This window comes from Nomascus leucogenys, chromosome 15, assembly GCF_006542625.1.
Source record: "Nomascus leucogenys isolate Asia chromosome 15, Asia_NLE_v1, whole genome shotgun sequence".
Classification (NCBI taxonomy): domain Eukaryota; kingdom Metazoa; phylum Chordata; class Mammalia; order Primates; family Hylobatidae; genus Nomascus; species Nomascus leucogenys.
The window spans coordinates 75,352,866-75,379,839 of record NC_044395.1 but is presented as its reverse complement, the minus strand read 5'-3'; the positions used below and the strand labels follow the sequence as shown (position 1 = coordinate 75,379,839).

Below are 26,974 nucleotides of genomic sequence, written 5' to 3'. Positions count from 1 at the left end.
CCAAGAATGGAAGGAACGAGGGGAAGGCCTTGTTTGGGGATCATGCCATCTTATATGCTATCTTTATAGGAGTCATCCTCTGACCACTTCAGTCCTTAAAGATTTTGGTACCTGGCACAAAGTCTTCTTCACTTTAAGTCTCGCTGTCACCTACGTAACTTCACTATATGGAACCACTTAACATCCTAGCCTCCGTATTCCTTATTTTTGGCAACAGTAACCACCACCTTACAGCCATTCCACTCTTTCATTTCCATGATTATGTCCTGGACTTTTTAAAGACCTAGCACTGCTCCACTTTTGAGATCTTAAGGTCTGGAGTACTAAATCTCTGACTATCACCTCCTGGCTCCCTAGCTCTCTCACTCTTACTCCCACCATACATTCTCCTTCATATCCTGGACTCCACCAGGTCTATGGCCTTACCATTTTCTACCAAGTTCATCACTCCTCTTGATATTTCCCTTCCCTATTCTGCCTAGACCTGAGAGTGCTACATGAAGACCAACATTATCCTCTTTCTTCCATACCCACCTTGCATCAGTTCAACTATCTGCTTTCTCCACCCCCATAATGAAGCTGTTGAACATAACCCTGCAGATTGACTCTGCAGCAGTGCTGTGGTCTCCTTTTTTTTTTTTTTTTTGGAATTAACAGTCTTTATTGGGCTCAGACCAGGAGTCCGTGGATCTGGAGGACCTCTGTGTATTTGTCAATTTTCTTCTCCACGTTTTTCTCGGCCAGTTTCCGTAGCCTCATGAGCTGTTTCTTCTTCCAGTAGTGGATCTTGGCTTTCTCCTTTCTCTTCTCCAGCGTAGCTGTCACTGCCTGGTACTTCCAGCCAACCTCATGAGCCAGGCGCCCCAGATAGGCAAACTTTTTTGTAAGCTTCAGACGCACGACCTTGAGGGCAGCAGGAACCACCATCCGCTTCTTCTTTTCTTAGGGTGGTGGGATGCTGTCAAACACCTTGAGGCAGTCCAGGGCGGCATGGCCTCGCTTGGTCTTGTGGGGCAGCATGCCTCACAGGGTCCGCCAGAAAATGCGGCTGGGGGCCCGGAAGTGGTAGGGAGGCCTCAGAAGTGTTCATCCGCTTGTGGAGGAAAACCAGGTACTTCGACTTATTTCTTTGGAAATTGCCAGAAATGGCCGGGCGTGGTGCTCACGCCTGTAATCCCAGCACTTTAGGAGGCCGAGCCGGGTGGATCACCTGAGGTCAGGTGTTCAAGACCAGCCTGGCCAACGTGGTGAAACCTCGTCTCTACTAAAAATACAAAAAATTAGCTGGGCGTGGTAGTGGGCGCCTGTAATCCGGCTACTCAGGAGGCTGAGGCAGGAGAATCGCTTGAACCCGGGAGATGGAGTTTGCTTTGAGCCAAGATCGCATCATTGCACTCCAGCCTGGGCAACAAGAGCGGAGCTCTCTCAAAAAAGAAAAAAAAGAAATTGCCAGAAATGTTGATGCCCTCGCAGTGTACGACCACCACCTTCCGGCCCAGCAGTACCTGCTTAGCCACAGTGGCCACCAGGAGGCCCAGGAGATGGCCTCGACCTGCACCTCCACCATCTTCGGCAGCCGCCTGGGAAAAGCGGTCTCCATTCTTGATTGGGCTCTCATTGGTATTGTGACCTTGATTATCTCTTCACAATAGATATGGGTTAATTAACAAAATTGATTAACCTACTCATTTGATAACTATTTGTCATCTGCTACATGCCAGGCAATGTGCTACATGTTAAACATGTAGCAGTAGACCAAACAGACACAGTGCCTACCTTCATGGAATTATGGTCTAGTGGACAGACCCCTTGTTCACTATATACAAACGTATTCAGCTGACCCTTGAACAACATGGGGGCTAAGGGGCTGACGCCCTGCACAGTTGAAAATCCATGTATAGCTTTTGACTCCCCAAAAATATAACTACTAATAGCCTACTGTTGATCTTATTGATAACATAGACAGTTGATGAACACATATTTTGTATGTTATACATATTATATACTATGTTCTTACACTAAAGCCAGCTAGAGAAAAGAAAATGTTATTAAGAAAATCACAGGGAGCTGGGTGCAGTGACTCACACCTGTAATCCCGTCATTTTGGGAGGCCGAGGTGGGCAGATCATTTGAGGTCAGGAGTTTGAGACCATCCTGACCAACGTGGTGAAACCCCATCGCTACTAAAAATACAATAAAATTAGCCAGGCATGGTCATGCATGCCTGTAGTCCCAGCTACTCAGAAAGCTGAGGCAGGAGAATCGCTTGAACCGGAGAGGCAGAAGTTGCAGTGAGCCAAGATCACAACACTTCACTCCAGGCTGGGTGACAGAGTGAGACTCTGTCTCAAAAAAAAAAAAAAGAAAAAGAAAAGAAAAAAAGGAAAATCACAGGGAAGAGAAGAGAAAATATATTTACTATTTATTAAGCAGAAATGGATCATCATAAAGGTCTTTATCCTCATCATCTTCCTGTTGAATAGCCCGAGCAGCAGGAAGAAGAGGAGGGATTGGTCTTGCTGTCTCAGGGGTGGCAGAGGCAGAAGGAAATTCCTGTAAACATGGACCCATGTAGTTCAATCCCATGTTGTTCAAGGGCCAACTATAATTACAATTGTGAAGAGTGCTACCAAGGAAAAAACTCCAAGTATCATAAAAGCATACAGTAGGAAGACCTAGCCTAGACCGAAGAACCTGGGAAGACCTCTCTGAGAAAGTGACATTTAATTTGAGACCTAAAGAAAGGGTTAAAATTAGCCAAGTGAAAGGAATAGGAGTGAAATGGAAGTGCTCTCCTGGTACAGGGAAGAGTATCTGTGAAGGCCTCAAGGAGGAAAGGAGGAAGGAAATGAAAAGGGTTCCTGTTAGAGTGTATGGAGGGTTGAGGGCAAGGCTGAGAAGACAATGTGAACCAAATATTTGGGTCATTTCAAGGATTTTGAGCAAGTGTACAGTTTCACGCAGAGGGTGGCATGATCTGATATGTCCTTTTAAAAAAAGTCAGCCTGTTTGTAGTATGTTGAAAGGGCTTAATGGAGGCAAGTAAATCAGATGGGAAGCTATTGTATTAATAGTTGTCCATCTGAAGGCAGATGGCTTAGTGGAGATAGATTCAAGAAACTTCTCCAAGCTCCTGAATGCCCATAACCTACTTCTGGTCCCTTCTCCACCACACCGCCACTACTACCAATTTTGGCAATTGACTTGCTTCTTACTTCTTAGGAAATTTAAAATATCAGGTGTGAACTTCAATTTCCTGCTTCTACACCTACACATTTAGCTAACTATACTTCCTTCACTTCCTTCCTGCCAATCTCAGAGAAAGAGGGTCAGATCTCCTTTCTAAGGCACATCATTCTTCCTTTCACCTTCTCCAAGACCAATACCATGCCCCTTGATTAACCACTTCCTCTCCTCTAAACACATGCAATTCCCTTCTAATTAGAAGAACAAAAAACAGGCCTGGCATAGTGGCTCACACCTGTAATCCCAACACTTTGGAAGGCCAAGGCAGGCGGATCACCTAAGGTCAGGAGTTTGTGACCAGCCTGACCAATATGGTGAAACTCTGTCTCTACTAAAAATACAAAAATTAGCTGGGCGTGGTGGCACGGGCCTGTAATCCCAGCTACTTGAGAGGCAGAGGCAGGAGAATTGCTTGAACCTGGGAGGTGGAGGTTGCAGTGAGCCGAGATCACGCCACTGCACTCCAGCCTGGGCGACAGAGTGAGACTCCGTCTCAAAAAAAAAAAGAAAAACAAAAAATCCACTCACCTCCTGTCACCCTAGCTACTACCTTATCTCTCCTTCCCTTCATAACAAAATTTCTATAGTCCACTCTTCCTATGTCAGAGATAGTGGTGTTTACCAAATATTCTATTCTGCTCCTCACATTTCCCAGCAACTTTGCAATTAGGCAGGCTGAGGTGATTAGTATCTCACTCTGGACCAAAGTGTAAAATAGCTGGCATGTGACCTCCCAAGATCTCTTCACTTGCTGAGCCAATTATGGAGAGGATTTTGTCTTCCAGAAGTTGCCCAGCACAGTGAATGAAAATATATTCATATCTCAGCACTTAGTGAAATTCAGAACATTGTTGTATAATTTCAGAACACCAAAGACAAAGAGAAGATTCTAGCAGGGTGTAGTGGAATCCTGTAATCCTGTAATGCCTGTAATCCTAACACTTTGGGAGGATTACTTTAGGCCAGGAATTAGAGATCAGTTTGGGCAACCTAGCAAGACTTTATGTCTACAACAAATTAAAAAATTAGCCAGGTGTGGTGGTGCATGCCTGAGTAGTCCAAGCTACTCAGGAGGCTGAGGCAGGAGGATTGCTTAAGCTCACTAGGTCCAGGCTGCAGTGAGCTATGATCCTGCCACTGCACTTCAGCCTGGGTGACAGAGCGAGACCCTGTCTCTAAAATAAAAATAAATAAATAAATAAATAAATTATAAATAAATAAGAGAAGATTCTGAAAACTTCCAAAAAGAAACAATGGGTTGTATACAATCAGGAATCAAAATGTCTTCAGGATCCTTAACAACATTGGAATCAAGAAGGGAATGGAGCAATGGCTTAAAAATTCTGCAAGCAAATACTTCCTAAGAATTCTATACTTTGTTAGACTATAATCAAGTGTGAAGATAGGATGAAGAAATTTTCTCTGAAATATACACTTTCTCACCAAAATATAGGAGTAAACAAACAAACAAACAAGATCCAACAAGGAAAGAGATGAAGAGCACCTGAAGAGTGACAATCAGTAGAGATTCTAGGATCACATCATTGCACCAGGTGTCGAGCATAACCAGGCCAAAGAGTAAGGTGATTCAAGAGAGGTTCACTGAGGAGTATCAACAGGTTAAAACTGATGAAGCTACTGGAATAGATATCTCCCAAACAAGGGTGCAAACTGAGAAAGGGAAAGATACAAATTCTAGGCAACAGGGATCCCAACTCAGAAAAAGGCAAAAAAGAATTCTCAGGATGACAGGGAAGAAAAGTGCTGGGAAGACAGCTAAGCAGAAGGGCTAGGGTGCAATCAGATAAGAAAATGAGTCTCCGGGAGTCTCTAGGAGACTCATTTTCAATTTTTCAAGAGAAAAATTGGAACAGACAGATTACCTGAAGTAACTGACTACAAGGGAAACTGTAGTGAAAGATTATTGTAAAGTGTTGGAAGAATTAACTATAGGTAATAATTACAAAGAAAATTAAGCAGGTGAAAAACCAAGGCAATTATTAAATTTAGGAAAAGCAAAAATTGGAAAAGAAATATAATTTTGAGCAGGACATGGTGGCTCACATCTGTAATCCTTGCACTTTGGGAGACCGAGGCAGGAGGGTGGATTGAGGCCAGGAGTTCAAGACCGACCTGGGCAACATAGTGAGACCCTGTCTCTACAAAAAATACAAAAATTAGCCGCACATGGTGGCACGCACCTGTAGTCCCAGCTACTCGGGAGGCTGAGGTGGAAGAATTGCTTGAGCTGGGGGCGCGGAGGCTGCAGTGAGCCAAATTATGCAACTGCACTTCAGCCTGGGCGACAGTGAGACCCTGTCTCAAAAAAACAAAAAATATATATAATTTTGGTGTACTTGTAATAACATAACAAGTAAATAGTTGTAAGGCATAATAATGTAAATACTAAATACTGATGTAGCAAAAAAATTGTGGTACAATTCTATTGGGAGTATAGGGGAGAAGAAGCAGATGGGACAGTGGTGTAAGAGAGCTAGATCTTGAATCCACTATACAAGAAGTCATTACATTATGTCTAAAATTGATTAATCAAAAATTAGCATTAGCAGCGTATTATTTAGGAAAAGCAGAGATATATAAATGCCAGAAGAAGCCTCTAAAATGTCACTTCCAAGATTAGGCTGTTAAAAAATAATGTCTAAAATGGTTACCTTGGAGAAAAGGGACTTGGGGAAATGGGGAGGGAGAGGCAGAACAGGGATTATTGGTTTTTGTTACAAGCTTTGTGTTTATGTGACTTTCTTTTTAAAAGCGTTGTGCATTTATTACTTTGAGAAACATTAAATAAAAGTGAAAGTGTATAGAAGCACGCACAAGAAACTGCTGACATTAGGTATCCCTAAGGAGTGAAATTGGCAGAGAGAGGGTTTTTATTTACCCCTTTATATCCTCTGTACTGTTTGAATTTTTACAATAAGCATGCATTACTTTTATAATTATAATAAAAAACAATAAAACCAATGTGCCATCTCTATTTTCTGCCTTCTTGGGAATTTCATCTGCAGGCTGCTGAGACATCCAAGAAAGTTCTCACCATTACTAGGCTCAAACCCTGTCTGTAGATATGTCTTCTTTAAGCTTGAATGACAGTAGGGCAATAGGGTGGCTCTGTGTGTCCCATGTTGTGGTTTCTCTGCTCAATCAAGAGCCCATCTTAGTTGTTTGGCAAACTCTTATCTTCATGCCATCTGCAAAGGGCAGGAAGCTCTGGTTCATCTGCTGAGTTAGCCACTGTCCTGCAAACCAAAGAGCTTCTATTGAACCATATGTTGCTGTGGGTTACATTTTTCTTTTGTGAAGTTCTCTCCTCCAACCCTCACTCTATTCCCACTATACAATCTTTTTCATGTTTCTTCTCCTCCCACCTCCCCATCCCTCCTTTCCCCAACCACCTCCTGGTATAGGCATTTCTTGGAGCATACCATAGCTGTAAATATTTATAGCTGTAAATATTTAAGTGTGTGTTTGGGCCATATAAGAGAAAACACTCAAGTCAATTTCTGCATTCATAGTGTATGGTTAAAAGCTAAAGACTGAAAGCAAACCTGCCCAACCTTCATCCCAGACAAAGACATTATCTTTATTGGATGAATCAGGAAACAAATCAGCCCTCTGCCGTGGAGAGAGACATTTTCTCCATCTTCCAAGGCTGTTTGCTAAACAAACATCCTTTATTTATTTATTTATTTATTTATTTATTTATTTATTTTTCAAATTTAATCAACAAATTTTTTACTGTTTCCATTACATGTAAGATTATTATACACTAGATACCAGGGGTCACAAAGGTTGACTAAATGGTTTCTGACATTGGGGTGTAATAATTGTTCACCAATAATTCTGTAGTACAAGACATACCAAAAATCCTATAACAGCTGGGAGCAGTGGTGCATACCTGTAATCCCAGCTACTCTGGAGGCTGAGGTGGGAGGATTGTTTTTGTTTTGTTTTGTTTTGTTTTGTTTTGTTTTTCTGACTTCTTGAAATTCTTTTTTTTGTTATTGTTATTATACTTTAAGTTCTAGGATACATGTGCACAACATGCAGGCTTGTTACATATGTATACATGTGCCATCTTGGTGTACTGCACCCATTAACTCGTCATTTACATTAGGTATATCTCCTAATGCTATCCCTCCCCACTCCCCCCACCTCATGACAGGCCCTGGTGTGTGATGTTCCCCACCCTGTGTCCAAGTGTTCTCATTGTTCAGTTCCCACCTATGAGTGAAAATGTGTGGTGTTTGATTTTCTGTCCTTGCAATAGTTTGCTCAGAATGATGGTTTCCAGCTTCATCCATGTCCCTACAAAGGACATGAACTCATCATTTTTTATGGCTGCATAGTATTCCATGGTGTATATGTGCCACATTTTCTTAATCCAGTCTATCATTGATGGCATTTGGGTTGGTTCCAAGTCTTTGCTATTGTGAATAGGGCCACAATAAACATACGTGTGCATGTGTCTTTATAGCACCATGATTTATAATCCTTCGGATATATACCCAGTAATGGGAAGGCTGGATCAAATGGTATTTCTAGTTCTAGATCCTTGAGGGATTCGCCACACTGACTTCCACAATGGTTGAACTAGTTTACAGTCCCACCAACAGTGTAAAAGTGTTCCTATTTCTCTACATCCTCTCCAGAACCTGTTGTTTCCTGAATTTTTAATGATCGCCATTCTAACTGGTGTGAGATGGTATCTCATTGTGGTTTTGATTTGCATTTCTCTGATGGCCAGTGATGATGAGCATTTTTTCATGTATCTGTTGGCTGCACAAATGTCTTCTTTTGAGAAGTGTCTGTTCATATCGTTTGCCCACTTTTTGATGGGGTTGTTTGATTTTTTCTTGTACATTTGTTTAAGTTATTTGTAGATTCTGGATATTAGCCCTTTGTCAGATGGGTAGATTGTAAAAATTTTCTCTCATTCTGTAGGTTGCCTGTTCACTCTGATGGTAGTTTCTTTTGCTGTGCAGAAACTCTTTAGTTTAATTAGATCCCATTTGTCAATTTTGGCTTTTGTTACCATTGCTTTTGGTGTTTTAGTCATGAAGTCCTTGCCCATGCCTATGTCCTGAATGGTATTGCCTAGGTTTTCTTCTAGGGTTTTTATGGTTTTAGTTCTAACATTTGAGTCTTTAATCCATCTTGAATTAATTTTCGTATAAGGTATAAGGAAGGGATCCAATTTCAGCTTTCTACATATGGCTAACCAGTTTTCCCAGCACCATTTATTAAATAGGGAATCCTTTCCCTATTGCTTGTTTTTGTCAGGTTTGTCAAAGATCAGATGGTTGTAGATGTGTGGTATTATTTCTGAGGGCTCTGTTCTGTTCCATTGGTCTATATCTCTGTTTTGGTAACAGTACCATGCTGTTTTGGTTACTGTAGGCTTGTAGTACAGTTTGAAGTCAGGTAGCGTGATGCCTCCAGCTTTGTTCTTTTGGCTTAGGATTGTGTTGGCGATGTGGGCTCTTTTTTGGTTCCATATGAACTTTAAAGTAGTTTTTTCCAATTCTGTGAAGAAAGTCATTGGTAGGTTGATGGGGATGGCATTGAATCTATAAATTACCTTGGGCAGTATGGCCATTTTCATGATACTGATTCTTCCTATCCGTGAACATGGAATGTTCTTCCATTTGTTTGTGTCCTCTTTTATTTTGTTGAGCAGTGGTTTGTAGTTCTCCTTGAAGAGGTCCTTCATGTCCCTTGTAAGTTGGATTCCTAGATATTTTATTCTTTTTGAAGCAATTGTGAATGGGAGTTCACTCATGATTTGGCTGTCCGTTTGTCTGTTATTGGTGTATAGGAATGCTTATGATGTTTGCGCATTGATTTTGTATCCTGACACTTTGCTGAAGTTGCTTATCAGCTTAAGGAGATTTTGGGCTGAGAAAGTGGTAGACAATCATGTCATCTGCAAACAGGGACAATTTGACTTCCTCTTTTCCTAATTGAAAACCCTTTATTTCTTTCTCCTGCCCAATTGCCCTGGCCAGAACTTCCAACACTATGTTGAATAAGAGTGGTGAGAGAGGGCATCCCTGTCTTGTGTCAGTTTTCCAAGGGAATGCGTCCAGTTTTTTGCCCATTCAGTATGATATTGGCTGTGGGTTTGTCATAAATAGCTCTTATTATTTTGAGATACGTCCCATCAATACCTAGTTTACTGAGAGTTTTTAGCATGAAGGGCTGTTGAATTTTGTTGAAGGCCTTTTCTGCATCTATTGAGATAAACGTGGCTTTTGTCAGTGGTTCTGCTTATATGATGGATTACGTTTATTGATTTGCATATGTTGAACCAGCCTTGCATCCCAGGGATGAAGCCCACTTGATCGTGGTGGATAAGCTTTTTGATGTGCTGCTGGATTCAGTTTGCCAGTATTTTATTGAGGATTTTTGCATCGATGTTCATCAGGAATATTGGTCGAAAATTATCTTTTTTGTTGTTGTGTCTCTGCCAGACTTTGGTATCAGGATGATGCTGGCCTCATAAAATGAGTTAGGGAGGATTCCCTCTTTTTTCTATTGATTGGAATAGTTTCAGAAGGAATGGTACCAGCTCCTCTTTGTACCTGTGGTAGAATTTGGCTGTGAATCCATCTGGTCCTGGACTTTTTTTGGTTGGTAGGCTATTAATTATTGCCTCAATTTCAGAGCCTGTTATTGGTCTATTCAGGGATTCAACTTCTTCCTGATTTAGTCTTGGGAGGGTGTACATGTCCAGGAATTTATCCATTTCTTCTAGAATTTCTAGTTTATTTGCATAGAGGTGTTTATAGTATTCTCTGATGGTAGTTTGTATTTCTGTGGGATTGGTGGTGATATCCTCTTTATCATTTTTTATTGCATCTATTCGCATCTTCTCTCTTTTCTTCTTTATTAGTCTTGCTAGCGGTCTATCAGTTTTGTTGATCTGTTCAAAAAACCAGCTCCTGGATTGATTGATTTTTTTGAAAGAATTTTGTGTCTCTATCTCCTTCAGTTCTGCTCTGATCTTAGTTATTTCTTGCCTTCTGCTAGCTTTTGAATGTGTTTGCTCTTGCTTCTCTAGTTCTTTTAGTTGTGATGTTAGGGTGTCAATTTTAGATCTTTCTTGCTTTGTCTTGTGGGCATTTAGTGCTATAAATTTCCCTCTACACACTGCTTTAAAGGTGTCCCAGAGATTCTGGTATGTGTGTCTTTGTTCTCATTGGTTTCAAAGAACATCTTTATTTTTGCCTTCATTGCGTTATGTACCCAGTAGTCATTCAGGAGCAGGTTGTTCAGTTTCCATGTAGTTGAGCGGTTTTGAGTGAGTTTCTTAATCCTGAGTTCTAGTTTGATTGCACTATGGTCTGAGAGACCATTTGTTATAATTTCTGTTCTTTTACATTTGCTGAGAAGTGCTTTACTTCCAACTATGTGGTCAATTTTGGAATAAGTGTGATGTGGTGCTGAGAAGAATGTATATTCTGTGGATTTGGGGTGGAGAGTTCTGTAGATGTCTATTAGGTCCACTTGGTGCAGAGCTGAGTTCAATTCCTGGATATCCTTGTTAACTTTCTATCTTGTTGATCTGTCTAATGTTGACAGTGGGATGTTAAAGTCTCCCATTATTATGTGTGGGAGTCTAAGTCTCTTTGTAGGTCTCTAAGGACTTGCTTTCTGAATCTGGGTGCTCCTGTATTGGGTGCATATATATTTAGGATAGTTAGCTCTTCTTGTTGAATTGATCTCTTTACCGTTATGTAACGGCCTTCTTTGTCTCTTTTGATCTTTGTTGGTTTAAAGTCTGTTTTATCTGAGACTAGGATTGCAACCCCTGCCTTTTTTTGTTTTCCATTGGCTTGGTAGATCTTCCTCCATCCCTTTATTTTGAGCCTATATGTGTGTCTGCACGTGAGATGGGTTTCCTGAATACAGCACACTGATGGGTCTTGACTCTTTATCCAATTTGCCAGTCTGTGTCTTTTAATTGGAACATTTAGCCCATTTACATTTAAGGTTAATATTGTTATGTGTGAATTTGATCCTGTCATTATGATGTTAGCTGGTTATTTTGCTTGTTAGTTAATGCAGTTTCTTCCTAGCCTCGATGGTCTTTACAATTTGGCATGTTTTTGCAGTGGCTGGTACCGGTTGTTCCTTTCCATGTTTAGTGTTTCCTTCAGGAGCTCTTGTAAGGCAGGCCTGGTGGTGACAAAATCTCTCAGCATTTGTTTGTCTGTAAAGGATTTTATTTCTCCTTCAGTTATGAAGATTAGTTTGGCTGGATATGAAATTCTGGGTTGAAAATTCTTTTCTTTAAGAATGTTGAATATTGGCTGCCACTCTCTTCTGGCTTGTAGAGTTTCTGCTGAGAGATCCACTGTTAGTTTGATGGGCTTCCCTTTGTGGGTAACCCAACCTTTCTCTCTGGCTGCCCTTAACATTTTTTCCTTCATTTCAACTTTGGTGAATCTGACAATTATGTGTCTTGGAGTTGCTCTTCTCAAGGAGTATCTTTGTGGCATTCTCTGTATTTCCTGAATTTGAATGTTAGCCTGCCTTGCTAGGTTGGGGAAGTTCTCCTGGATAATATGCTGAAGAGTGTTTTCAACTTGGTTCCATTCTCCCCGTCACTTTCAGGTACACCCATCAGACGTAGATTTGGTCTTTTCACATAGTCCCATATTTCTTGGAGGCTCTGTTCATTTCTTTTTACTCTTTTTCCTCTAAACTTCTCTTCTCGCTTCATTTCATTCATTTGATCTTCAATCACTGATACCCTTTTGAATCGGCTTGTTCGAATCGACTACTGAAGCTTGTGCACGTGTTACGCAGTTCTTGTGCCATGGTGTTCAGCTCCATTAGGTCATCTAAGGTCTTCTCTATGCTATTTATTCTAGTTAGCCATTCGTCTAATCATTTTTCAAGGTTTTTAGCTTCTTTGCGATGGGTTCGAACATACTTCTTTAGCTTGGAGAAGTTTGTTATTGCCAATCATCTGAAGCCTTCTTCTCTCAACTCATCAAAATCATTCTCTGTCCAGCTTTCTTCCATTGCTGGCGAGGTGCTGCGTTCCTTTGGAGGAGAAGAGGCGCTCTGATTTTTAGAATTTTCAGCCTTTCTGCTCTGGTTTCTCCCCATCTTTGTGGTTTTATCTACCTTTGGTCTTTGATGATGGTGACGTACAGATGGGGTTTTTGGTGTGGATGTCTTTTCTGTTTGTTAGTTTTCCTTCTAACAATCAGGACCCTCAGCTGCATGTCTGTTGGAGTTTGCTGGAGGTCCACTTCAGACCCTACAAATATCCTTTAAAAGATAGCTTAGGCTGGGCGCAGTGGCTCATGCCTGTAATCCCAGCACTTTGGGAGGCTGAGGTGGGCAAATCACGAGGTCAGGAGTTCAAGACCAGCCTGGCTAACATGGTGAAACCCCGTCTCTACTAAAAATACAATGAATTAGCTGGGTATGATTGCGGGTGCCTGTAATCCAAGCTACTCGGGAAGCTGAGGCAGGAGAGTTGCTTGAACCTGGGAGGCGGAGGTTGCAGTGAGCCAAGATCACGCCACTGCACTCCAGACCAGGTGACAGTGCAAGACTTCATAAAAAAACAAAAAAACAAAAAAAACGATAGTTTAGAACAAAGATGATACAAGATATGCAGAAATGCCATGGAGAATTGTCTCCCAAGACTGACCCGTATGAGATAATACATGTTTGTTGTTTAAGCAATCAAAGTTTAGAATAATTTGTTATACAGCAATAGATATTACACCCATATATTTTTATCTCTAGTGCTTTGCTCCTTTGCATAGATCTAGATTTCTATTTGGCATGATTTTCCTTTTGATTGGAGTATTTCCTTGAACTTTTCTTGCAGTGCTGTTTTGCTGGTGATAAATTTTTTCAATTTTTAAAATATGTCTCAAAGTCTTTACTTCTTTGTTTTCTGTTAAACAGCTGTATTGGGGTATAATTTACATACTGTAAAACTTACCCATTATAAATTTATAAATTCAGTCATTTAGTAAATTAATAGAGTTGTGCGACTATCATCACAATCCAGTGTTAGAACTTTTCCACCACCCAAAAAGTTTCCTGATGTGCATATAATAATTAATCTTCACTTCTACCCCAACCCAAGCAACCAGTTAACCTGCTTTCTGTCTCTTTAAATTTGTTTTTGCCTACAGATTTTATATAAATAGAATCATACATGTAATTTTTTTGCTTCTAGCTTCTTTCACTCAGCATCGTGTTTCAAGGTTCACCAATATTGTGGTATGTATCAGTAGTTTATTCCTTCTAATTACTGAATAATATTCCATTTATAGATATACCACATTAGGTTTATCCATTCACCACCTGATGAACATTTAGTTTGTTTCTGTTTTTGTGAGGGGCTATTATGAACAATACTGCTATGAACATTTGCATATATGCCATAAGGTAGATACATGTTTTCATTTATTTTGGTTAGATTATAGAAATTGAATTGCTGGGTTGTACTGCTGAGTTTGTGCCTACTCTTTTTTTTTTTTTTTTTTAAATAGAGACAAGGTCTCAGTATGTTGCCCAGCCTGGTCTCAAACTCCTGGCCTCAAGTGATCCTCCTGCCATGGCCTCCCAAAGTGCTGGGATTATAGGCCTAAGCCACTGTGTCAGGCCTGTGCTTATCTTTTCGAGGAACTGACAAACTGTTTTCCAAATCAGTTATACTGGTTTACATTCTCACGAGCAATGCATGGCAGGTTCCAATTTCTCCACATTCTCACAAACATTTGGTATTGGATATTTTAGGTGTTTTTTTTTTAAGGTATATCTTTTTTTTTTTTAAGAGGTGGAGTCTCACAGCGTTGCTCAGATTGGCCTTGAATTTCTGAGCTCATGCAATCCTCCCACCTCAGCCTCCTGAGTAGCTAGGACTACAGGTGCATGCCTGGATTATCTTTTTTATTATTGCCCTTCTGGTATGGTGGCATTGCATTGTGATTTTAATTTGCATGTTGTTGACAAAGATGTTGAGCATCTTTTCACATGCTCATTAGCCATCTGTTTTCCTTCTTTGGTAAAGCATCTCCTCAAAATTTTTGCCCATTTAAAAATTGAGTTATTTTTCTTTTTTGTTATTGAGTTGTAAAAGATTTTTATAAATTCTGGATACAAGTTCTTTATCCCAACCTATGGCTTCTGTTTTCATTTTCTTAATGGTATCTTTTGAATGCAAAAGCTTTTTATTTTGATAAAGTCCAATTTATCAAAATTCTATTTTATGGCTTGTACTTTTAGAGTCATGTCTAAAAGTTCTTTGCTCAACCAAAGGCCATGATGTTTTTTTCTCCTATGTTTTCTTATAGATGTCTCATAGTGTTAGCTCCAATGTCTAAGTCTATAATCCATTTTGAATTAATTTTTGTATATGGTGTAAGGTAAGGGTTTGAGTTCACTTTTTTGTGCATGGATATTTAATTTTCCCAGCACCATTAGTTGAAAAGACTATTCTTTCCCTCATTGAGTTGTCCTTGCTCCTTTGTTTAAATCAAGTGACCATAAATGTAAGGTTTTATATCTACACTATTTATTGTGTTCCATTAATCTATATGCATATCTTTCTGCCAGTACCACTCTCTTGATTACTGTGACTTCATAGTAAGTTTGATTGCCTTTATTTATTTATTTATTTATTTACTTACTTACTTACTTATTTTTCCAACATGGAGTCTCACTCTATCGCCCAGACTGGAATGCAGTGGCATGATCTCGGCTCACTGCAACCTCCGCCTCCCAGGTTCAAGTGATTCTCCTGCCTCAGCCTCCCAAGTAGCTGGGATTACAGGTGCATGCCACCACGCCAGGCTAATTTTTGTATTTTTAGTAGAGACGGGGTTTCACCATGTTGGCCAGGCTGGTCTCAAACTCCTGACCTCAAGTGATCCACCCGCCTTGGCCTCCCATAGTGCTGGAATTACAGGTGTGAGTCACGGCGCCTGGCCGATTCTCTTTATTTTTAAAAGACATTTTTGTTAGGTATGGAATTCTAGGTTGACGTTTTTTTCTTTCAGCACATTGAAAATGTTACACTACTCTTTTTTGGCTTGCATAATTTCAGATGAGAAGTCTGATATCTTTTTTTTTTTTTTTTTTCGGAGATGGGGTCTTAGTTGCCCAGGCTAGAGTACAGTGGCTATTCACAGGTGTGATCATAGCACACTGCAGCCCCAAACCCCTGAACTCACGTGATCCTCCTGCCTCAGCATCCCATGTCATTTTGCTCCTCTCTGCAACATCTTTTTTTCTCTAGCTGTTTGAAGATTTTCTCTTTATCACTGGTTTTAAGTAAACTGATTATGGTGTGCCTTAGTGTGTTTGTTGTCTACATGTTTCTTCTGCTTGGGATTCATGGAGCTTTTTGGATCTGTGGGTGTCCAATTTTTATTAAATTTGGAAATTTGGGGGCTATTGTTTCTTCAGGTATTTCTTCTGCCTTCTCCCTGTCCTTTCCTTTAGGATTTCCAATTATACATATATTAAGGACTAATAGTTCACTGATGCTCATTCCTTGTTTTACATCTTTTTTCCTATGTTTTATTTTGGATAGTTTCTATTGCTATGTCTTCAAATTACTAATATTTCTTCTGCAGCATCTAATCTATTAGTTCCATCTAGTATATGTTTTATCTTAATATTGCAATTTTCATCTATTTAAGTTTGATTTAGGCCTTTTTTGCATCTTCCTTCTCTCTCTTCAACATGCTCATGCTTTCCTCTGTCTTCTTAAACATGTGAAATGTATTTATAAAATCTGTTCTATTGTTCTTGTCTTCTATCATCTGTGTCATTATGGGCCTGTTTCTACTGATTGATTTTCTCCTCATTATGGACCATAATTTCCTGCTTCTTTGCATGTCTGGTAAGTTTGAGTCAATGCCAATATTGTAAGCTTTACATTGTTGGGTGCTAGGCGTTTTTATTCCTTAATTGTTTTGAGCTTTGTTTCAGGATGCAGTTAACTTGTTTGGAAACAGTTTGATGCCTCTGAGGTTGCTTTGAAGCTTTGGGAGCACAGTATATTCTAGGACTAATTTGGCTCCATTATGAGGCAATATCCTTCTGGGTATTTTTCCCATGCTCAATATATTATGAGATTTATTCACCCTGGTTGTTAGGAATATGAACTATTTCCAACCTTGTGTGAACTCCAAGAATTATTCCACCTGTTTCTGTCAAGTGTGCTTTCTCCAGCCTCTAGTAGCTTCCTCATATGCATACAGTCTTTAGTACTCAGATGAAGACTTAATGGGAACCCTTTGCAGATCTCTAGAGTTCTCTCTATGCAAATTTCTCCCCCTGATACTCTGCCCTGTGAATTCTAGCCATCTTGGCCTCCCTGAATAATCAGCTTCTCCTCAACTCAGAGAATCTTCCAGCTCTGCTGAGGTTACTCTTTTATGCACTACAGCCTGGAAACTGCAGACAGTAAGCTTGCGCAGTATTAGGACTCATTTTTTTTCTTTCTCTCTCTTTCAAGGATTAGTGTCCTGCACTACCAGATACAGTTATGTTATAATTTTGTCTGCTTTATAATTGTTTTTTTCTTCTTTTTCTTTTTCCTTTTTTTTTTTTTTTTTTTTGAGACAGAGACTCACTCTGTCACCCAGGCTGGAGTGCAGTGGTGCTATCTTGCTCACCTCAACCTCTGCCTCCTGGGTTCAAGTGATTCCCCTGCCTCAGCCTCCCTAGTTGCTGGGATTACAGGCATGTGCCAACATGCCCGGCTAATTTTGTATTTTTAGTAGAGAGGGGGTTTCTCCATGTTGGCCAGGCTGGTCTCAAACTCCTGACCTCAGGTGATCCGCCTGCCTTGGCCTCCCAAGTGTTGGATTACAGGTGTGAGCCACTGCGCCTGGCCTATTGCTTTATAATTTTTTTAGGCAGGAGGTTAAATCCAGTGCCTGTTATTCTCTCTTGGCTGGAAGAAAGTCTTCTAATAGCCTTCTAAATTTTCCCCAGGTATTCTTTCTCATTGTTCAAATTTGGTCCACATGCACTGGAGTGGACTGGGAACATTGAGATAAACAACTGTAAAATAGAATATAAAAGCACCTATCATCTCCAACAGTAATAACTCTGATAAATGTAAAAACTCCCATAATTCCTCATGCTGATAACTCTGATTAATGTTTTGTGTATTTCATATTTCCTTCCAGTCTTCTTTCTGTCTTTTGATTATGTATGGTTTTTACATCAGTCCTCTGCTTACTTGGCCTCTTTTTAGCCTTTGACACTAATGATTACTCCCTCATTCTTAAAATTTTGTACACTAGGCCGGGCACGGTGGCTCATGCCTCTAATCCCAGCACTTCGGGAGGGTGAGCCGGGCAGATCACCTGAGGTCAGGAGTTCCAGACCAGCCTGACCAACATGGAGAAACCCCATCTCCACTAAAAATACAAAATTAGCTGGGCGTGGTGGTGCATGCCTGTAATCCCAGCTACTCGGGAGGCTGAGGCAGAAGAATTGCTTGAACCCGGGAGGCGGAGGTTGCTGTGAGCTGAGATCATGCCATTGCACTCCAGCCTGGGCAACAAGAGCGAAACTCCATTTCAAAAAAAAAAAAAAATTGTGTACGATTAGCTTCTAGGAGATACCTCTCCTGATTTTATTTCAATCCTTTCAAACCCTAAGAATCCCCTCTCACAGTCTTCTTTACAAATTCCTCTTCCTCCATGTCCCCTTAAATATTGACTTCTTTCTTGCTTCTCTTCTCACTGGATATCTAAATTCTCCCTTAGTGATCTCATCGGTTACCCATGACTTCAGTTGTCTGCTTGTGACTCACAAATTGACATTTCTAAATCTCTCTCCCCAATGCTCCAGACCTATATAGTCAATTGCTTGATGTATATTCTTGGACATCTCACATTGTGTCTCAAACACAACTCATCTTCCTCCAAGAACCTAAACTGCATCATGGTTCCATCTCAGTGCATGGCACTATCATCCACCTTTCTTCTCAAGCTACAATGACAGAAACTATGCTCAACTCTTCCTTCTTTCTTCTTCTTAACCCCCACACATTTAATGAGGGCATCTAATTTTTTACTAGTTTATCTCCTAAATATCTCTTTTCTTTAAGCCTATATACTAGTTTCTCATACATTCCTGTTGTTCACACTTTTTTCTCTCACTTGAACTGTTGCAACAGCCACTTATTTGACCTCTGGATAAGTGCTGGATGCATTGTGGTCTTTGCAAAACATCAATTAAATCATGTCACTCTCTTGTTTAAAGAGCTCCAATAGTTCCCCTTTACTTACAGGATAAAAGCCAAAACCTTTAGCTTAGTGTGAACAAGGCCCTTCACAGTCCACCTCTAAACTCTCTTTCAGCCTTGCTCCCGGCTCATCTCATGTGTATCGTTCCCCAAATACAGCATCCCCTCTACTTTTGTGCTGTTCTTTCTGCCTGGAAAGTCTTTCTGCATCTTCTGTTTGATAAATGCCTTCTCATATTTCAATATATATCTTAAGTGTCCCCTTCTTCAGTGAGTTCCTCCCTGAACCCGTCAAGAAGTGCTTCCCCTCATTCCTCTCATGCTCTGCCAGTTCTTTCATCCAGCCACTACTGCACTTGTTACAGTGCCCTATAGTTATGCATTTACATCTATTCCTCCTGCTAGACTGTGTACTCTTTAAACAGTGGCCATCTTCTTCCTCTATGTACTTATCTCTCTAACAAGGGCTCAGTATCATAGCCATTCAATAGGTGTTTATATAATACTTGGTTTGCTAACCTGAGGTCCATGGATAGGCTTTGGAGCGCCCCTTGAACTCCATAATATTGCATATGAAATTATGTGTTTTGAGGGCATTTTCCTGGAAGATTCATTCTGGTCACCAGATTTTTCAGGGGGACCCTAGATTAACAAACAGTTAAGTACCCCTACCTTAGGAGAAAACTGTAGCCAAGGAGTTGGTTTGGGAAACCTAAATCATAGCCAGAGCCTAAACTTCACATTGGGCTTGATATGACCTTTTGCTGCTGCTGTCAGTCAGTGCTGTGATGAGGAGAGAGAGCTGGAGGGAGGGGCGTACAGCAACTCTCCACTGCAGGTGGGAACATTCAACATTCTCAACTCTCAAAGCCCACGACCCTTCTCCCCCCACTTCCCACCCCCAGCTTTCTCTTTCATGCTCATGAGCACACATCCTACATGAATGCAAATTTGAAACTCAAACACACACACATACACTTCTGCATGCACACAAATACACACACAAACACACAGCCAGGCATGCACACATGCATTCATCCACACGCATACAGACAAATATGTGCAAACCAGCCACATACACATGGGCACTCTGGATAATACACAGCTTCACTCTTGCGTGGTCCACGCGAAAACACATGCACACACACACACACACACATCCATGCATGTGAAACTCATACGACCTCCCTCCTGCTGAGAGCGAGTGCTGCCCCTGGCATCAGGCCCGTGGAGACAGCCGAGTGGAGCCATCTGTCAGGCTGAAGTTCCTGAGCGCCGCCCATCCTGCCTGAGCTCAGCTGGTCGGCATGCTGGGCATGCAGCCTTGCTATTCTCTCCGGCTGAATCATGCTGAGTGAGCTGGCCCAGCTAGGGTTTATCAAATCGGAACAGAATTTTGGCAAAACAGATGACGTGTGAGTTTGGCATTTGTGGACTTGGGAGGTGGAGACCTGTAGGGTGGGGGAGGAGGGGGGAAAGGAAAAAGGGAGAAAAATTGCTTCTGGATACACTGAGATATGCTGGAGAACTGAGTTCAAGAATGTGGCAGAGGAGTTTAGGTGCCAGATGTAAAGTCAAAAAAACCCGATTCAAGTTCCAGCTCTACCATTTAATAGCCACGTGACTTTGAACATGTTAATTTAGCCCTTTGAGCCTCAGTTTCTTTTGTTTGTTTTTGTTTTTTTTGAGATGGAGTCTCGCTCTGTCACCCAGGCTTAAGTACAATGGCGCAGTCTTGGCTCACTGCAACCTCCACCTCCTGAGTTCAAGCAATTCTCCCTGCCTCAGCCTCCCCAGTTGCTGGGATTACAGGCATGCACCACCACGCCTAGCTAATTTTTGTATTTTAGTAGAGACAGGGTTTCGCCATGTTGGTCAGGCTGGTCTCAAACTCCTGACCTCAGGTGATCCACCTGCCTCAGCTTCCCAAGGTGCTGGGATTACAGGTGTGAGCCACCACGCCCGGCCTGAACCTTCTTGGTTGCTTTTATAAAATTGATCTAATAAAATCACCTAACTCATATGATTGGTAACAGATTTCTGTGAGACAGTAGTTATCAATTAGTACAGTGCCTTGGCATATAGTAAAGACTTAATAGACAGTAGTTATTATAGTCAGAGAACATGCAATTTCAAAGAGAACATATAGACCAACTAGCCCAACCTGGCCATCCCTTTTAACCCACCAACCCATCCCCACTGGGCAACCAGGCTTGGTACCCTAACATGGTTCCCAGTCTTCACCTGAAAACCATATGCCCTCATCAACCTTGTGCTTCACTGGACACTTGTCTGGCTTCCTGGCTACTGTTCATCAAGTTCCCCTTTTGACCTGAGAACCAGCATTGCCCCTCCAATACCAGCCTTCCCCTCTTCTGCTTCTAGCTGCTCAGCTCATGCAGCTCCCACCACACCCATTACCTGGTTTGAAATGATAATAATATAAACAATACCAATACATGGAATTTATTAAGCCCTTATTGTGTGCCAGAAACTTCCAAAACAAGTCTAATTTAGTCTTCACAACTTTATAAGTAGACACTATTATTATCCTTATTTTACAACTGAAGAAACTGAGGTACCAAGAGATTAAGTAATTTGCCCAACATAAGAGATCAAGTGTAAAGACAGGCTATTATCTCATATATTCTAAGAGATAATAACTGACAATTAAACCATGTTACAATGCTGAGGTGCATTCTGATTTCAGAGATGTTTAAAATGTAGGGGTGGGTGGTGTGGAACGTACATTATAGAAACAGTTAAAATGGGACCAGGATTTGACCTTGGGAAGTCAATCTGACCCAAGGGTCTGTACCACACTGTAATGCCCTCAATATCTCACTTATTGCACACCCTATGGAACAGACATTGTGCTAACTTCCTTTTTTTTTTTTTTTTTTGAGACAGATCCTTACTCTGTCGCCCAGGCTGGAGTGGAGTGGCATGGTCTTGGCTCACTGCAACCTCTGCCTCCTGGGTTCAAGCAATTCTCATGCTTCAGCCTCCCGAGTAGCTGGGATTACAGGCATGCACCACCATGTCCAGCTAATTTTTTTATTTCAGTAGAGATGGGGTTTCACCATGTTGCCTAGGCTCCTGACCTTAAGTGATCCTCCTGCCTCAGCCTCCCAAAGTGGTGGGATTACAGGCATGAGCCACGAGGCCCCGCCACATTGGGCTAACTTCTTAATATGCATTACCTCATTCAGATCTTATTAACCATCCTTGTTCTACAGATGAGGAAACTAAGGCTCAGAAAAGTCATGATTTGTCCAAGGTAACATCGTGTCATGAAACTGGTCATAAATGCCAGGCCTAACTCTGGAGTCTGCTCTTAGCCATTATGCAAGTCAGATACCTGCTCTCTGCCTAGGTGGTAGTTCCCACAGCTTCCTCCAGAGGCCCCTTCAGGCTGGCCATGGGGCTGAGCCACAGCTGCTGTCCTGGTGACTTCCAACCCCAGACTTCATTTTCACTCTTTGTGGAGGAGAGGGAGTTTGTTAGGAGGAGGTGCACAGTCCTGGACTGAAAGGCAGAACACTGGGGTACTCGTGCTGTTCTGTCTGGGCACCATGATCTCTCTCTCAGCAGGTGTCTCTTGTACTGGGTAACACGCAATCGGTAACATGGGAAGAATTGTCCTATTCCTGGTCCCCATCGAAATTAGTATACTGTTTTTGAGACTATATATGAAAGACATGTGAATAAAGGGTTAGTACATTACTAGATTATGGGTCTAGCCCCTGACCAATGTTCCAGCCTTAATTCCCAAAATTTCCCACCAAACTTGGAAAACCTTCAAAGTATCCCTGCCTCTCTGCCCCTGTTCATGCCTTTCCACATTATCTGAAAGGCTTTTTCTTCTTCACCTACCGTAATTCTATCTATCCAGAAGACCAAGTTCATAGGCTTTCTCCTAAGAGGCGTTCGTGGACAGCTGTCCTTGAAGTGATCCATTTCTTCTATCTAATCTTTGACTGTAAGCCCTCAAGAAAGGCATCACTCCTGGCCTTGCCATAATTGTTGGTGTATAGGGCATCTCCTCTATGGAGGGCATGTTGGTTTTTGCCTGCCCAGCATCATCTCCCACTTTTGGTAACAGCAACTTGATTTTCCTCTGGGGGACAACCTTCCCTCACTTTTAGTCGATATGATTTGATGGGGTTAACCCCACCTCAAAATCCAGAGGCAGGCATGTGACTTAGGCCTTTTCAATCAGAGTCACTGTGAATGGTTCTGTGAAGGGCAGATGAACCACTGGGAATTACTTTTGCTGGAAAGATTGGAAGAAGCAGCTCTAATTGCTGTGATTGGATGCAAACATGGAGCTGTGAAGTACTTTCACATGGAAAAAAAAAATCCTGAGAATGCAGCTACACAACAGCAAGTTATAGAAAGAGATGTAATTTTGAGAATAATATGGTTGGAAATCCTTGGATCTTAGATTCAGTGATTCCTGAAGCTGGAGGTAATCTTAAGCCTGGCTTCCTGACGCACTCACTGGTAAGTGGAGTTGGATAGCCATAATTGACTTAGACTAATTGGGATCTAACAGGAGCCACCTCTGGGATTAGAGATTGGGCCCAGCTTTCTCCTGATCACATGCCTGGGGCAAATTAATTCTGCCCCCTACCCACATTCTTTTTTTACTTCTTAAACTAGTTTGAGTTGGGTTTCTGTAATGTATAATTGAAAGATACGAACCCATCCTCAATTTGTTTATAAAGTTCCAGAGGACAAAAGCCTGATCTTTTTAACCATACAACTCCTTAGGGCGTAGCACAGTTCCTGATAAGACAGAGGGCGCTCAAGTTGTGATGTTTGATGGATGGATGCTCACTTCATTCAATCCCACTTTTCCTGAGCACCTACGATGAGCTAAGCTGAGCACGGGACCCACAAGCAATAACTGATCGAAGTGCTTGCCCTCAAGGAATTCTGAGTTTAGTAAAAGGAGAAGGTATGAAAACAAACATATTATAAAATAACCTGGGCTATAATAGAAATCTGAACACATTTCTGTGGGATCCCAGAAGGTTGGAGATTTGGGGAGTTGGGAATGTGGGGAAGCTTCTTAGAGGAGAAGATAGATGTGAGTCGAGTTCTTAAAGAACAAAAAGAAACTTCTAGGCAGAGCATGGCCGGGTGCAGTGGCTCACGCCTGTAATCCCAGCACTTTGGGAGGCCAAGGCGGGAGGATCACGAGGTCAGGAGATCAAGACCATCCTGGCTAACACAGTGAAACCCCGTCTTTACTAAAAATACAAAAAAAAATTAGCTGGGTGCGGTGGCGGGCGTCTGTAGTCCCAGCTACTCGGGAGGCTGAGGCAGGAGAATGGCGTGAACCTGGGAGGCGGAGCTTGCAGTGAGCCGAGATCATGCCACTGCACTCCAGCCTGGGAGACAGAACGAGACTCCATTTCAAAAAAAAAAAAGTTCCTAGGCAGAGAAAAACTGTCCCAGGGATGAGGTATTCCAGACTGAGATAGCAATATTATATAATTATATTAATACAATTAATAATATCGCTAGCTCCTCTTCTTCCTGGGGCTTCTTCACAATCTCCTTCCTGTTTTCCTCTGCCTCACATATGGATGGAATCACCACAGTGATTAGGAGCACAGGCTCTGAGCTCTGAAAGATTTTCATTCTGCAACTTAACCACCTGAATGACCTTTAACAGAATCACTTGTGTCTTACAAATAAGCACAGTAGTTGCATTTGCCTTGTAAGATTGTTTAGAACATTTTTAAAAATTACCAATATAAAGTGTGAGCCTGGCACAAGCCAATTCTCAAGAAATGTTAGCTGCTATTATTTTTATTGTCAGTTAAGAACCTTCAAGGACCAGGGAACAGAAAACCTAACTCGAACTGGCTTAAACAGTAAGGAGATTCTTCACAGCACATAATGGGGAGTGTTGAAGTAGAGCAGGCCCCAGGCATGGAATAATCAGGGCTCTGACTCCATTTCTCTGTAGTGCTCCCAGCTCTGCCTTCTTCTTTGTATTGGCTCTGTCTACAGGCTAGCTTCCCTCATTGTCCAGAGACGGCTGTGTCACTGTGTCCTGAGCAACTGTGACAACACGCTTCCTTGTTCACATTCATCATAACAGAGAAAAAAAATCTCCTCCCCAAACAGAAATATAAACCCTTTCTTTCAATATGCTTAGGCTAGTTTAGGATATGTGCCTGCTCCTGGACCAAAGACAGTGATCAGGGGTATTCTCTATGTTGATTGGCTTAAGCCTGGCTTCCTAACGCACTCACTGGTAAGTGGAATTGGATAGCCATAATTGACTTAGACTAATTGGGATCTAACAGGATCCACCTCTGGGATTAGAGATTGAGCCCAGCTTTCTCCTCATCACATGGCTGCATCTTGGCAAAGGGAGAAGGGTTCTATGAGGGAGAAGGAAGGAATAACTGGATGTTGGCTGGACAATCAACTGCATCTTTTGTGATGATTCCTATTGCATTTTTTTGCATGCTAGTTCACATGGGTCTTTTAAGGCCATGGCTCAAATTGTTCCTTCCCGGTGAGGCTGACAATGGAACCAGCTACAGAGAATAACACATGGCTCCCACCTCTCTCCCTCATTCCTCTCCTCTGCACTTCCTGTTGCCCTCGCTCAGCATTAGTTTTATCTAAAGTTTTATCACCACCTGACATGTCATACTTTTAGCTTTACTTTTTTATTATGTCTTCTCCCTCTAAAATATAAATTCCATGAGAGTAGAGGTTTGGGGTTGTTCAGTTTTGTACTTCTAATGTCTAGAAGAGTCCTGGTGCACAGTACGCACAACATAACAATTTGTTGAGTGAATGAAGTCTTCTAATCAGAGCCAGACTCCTTGGATCATCTCAGAGGTTGTCACCCAGCTATAGGGCCTGGGAATGGTCTCCGCTTTCACTGCTTCGTTTCTCCTCCTGCTCTGTCTCTCTATTTGCCCGTTGTGTATTCCTCAGTCTCTCTAATATCCATCTGCTGAGTAGGCTTGTATTTGTCATTTTGCTTTCTTCCTACACAGCATTGATTACAAATCTTTTTCTTCTCCCTTTTCATGCTGACTACCTCTTATTCTCTACATGCAAAATATTAGATATTTTGTGTTCAAATAAAGGTAAAAGAGCTGAGTGATCCTTATATCCTGCAAATATTTAAGACAGGACATCTGATTTTTTTCAGAACTTCATTTATGTTTTTACATACATGTTTGAGAAATCCACACGGAGTGTATTACTGTAGGTGCTTCCATGTCTACCATTCCATGGCTTCCCGGATTTGTATCCTCTTTTTTTTTTTTTGAAACAGGGTCTCACTCTGTCACCCAGGCTGAGTGCAGATGTGTGATCATGGCTCACTGCAGCCTCGACCTCCCTGGCTCAAGCGATCCTCCCACCTCAGCCTCCGGAGTAGCTGGGACTACAGGCCCACACCACCACACCTGGCTAATTTTTTATTTTTTGTAGAGATGGAGGTACTTGCTGTGTTGCCAAGGCTAGTCTAAAACTCCTGGGCATAAGTGACCCTTCCACCTTGGCCTCCCAAAGAGCTGAAATTACAGATGTGAGCCACTGTGCCTGGCCCTGGATTTGTATCCTCTTTGAAGTCCTCTTTGGTATGAATATTTTTAAATTTTAAGAGAAAAGCCTCTGCTTTCTCCCATACCACTCCCACCCTAAAAGCTGTCTGCCTCTAGTAAGGGACATGTAAGAAGGCATTGTTTTCTTATGTGATATTTTCTGACTCTAGGACTGGACAAAGGAACAATGATAAAAATAACAATAGAAAACATGTATTTGTCTAGCACTTTACAATAAACTGTGACCATTGTTCTTTTCTTAATTATAAAATTCATATGAGCTTATACAATATTACTTTTTTTTTTTTTTTTTTTTTTTTTTTTTTTTAGCAAGGCTCTGTCTCCCAGGCCAGAGTGCAGTGGCACAATTTGGGATCACTGCAACCTCTGCCTCATAGGTTCAAGCGCTTCTCCTGCCTCAGCCTCCCAAGCAGCTGGGACTGTAGGAGTATGCCACTATGCCTGGCTAATTTTTGTATTTTTAGTAGAGATGGGGTTTCACCGTGTTGGCCAGGCTTGTCTCAAACTCCTGACCTTAAGTGATCCTCCTGCCTCAGGTTCCCAAACTGCTGGGATTACAGGTGTGAGCCACTGCGCCTAGCCTACAATTTTTTTAGTGGGATCGCATTGCACCGTGGTGTTATTGGGCTTTCAGAGACTGAGAGAGGTTATCAAATAGATATGGCTAGGAGGTGGAAGAGCCAGAACTAGAACCTGGGCCCTGTCGTCCCAAAGCCTTTGCTCTCCTCAGTGCCCCCGTTCCAGGCATTCAACTTGGCCTTCGCCTCCCTCTCTGATGATGTGAACGTGTAAGTGGGTGTTAGTTGTTAGGCTTACTTGATGACTCAGAACAGCTGCCTTCCCCTCTGAG

At 41.7% G+C, this 26,974-nt stretch overlaps 1 pseudogene; it reads right to left on the bottom strand.

Moving 5' to 3' along the window:
• Positions 1-669: 669 nt before the first annotated feature.
• The window catches only part of LOC100598841, a 48,150-nt pseudogene continuing 21,845 nt past the window's right edge, over positions 670-26,974 (bottom strand).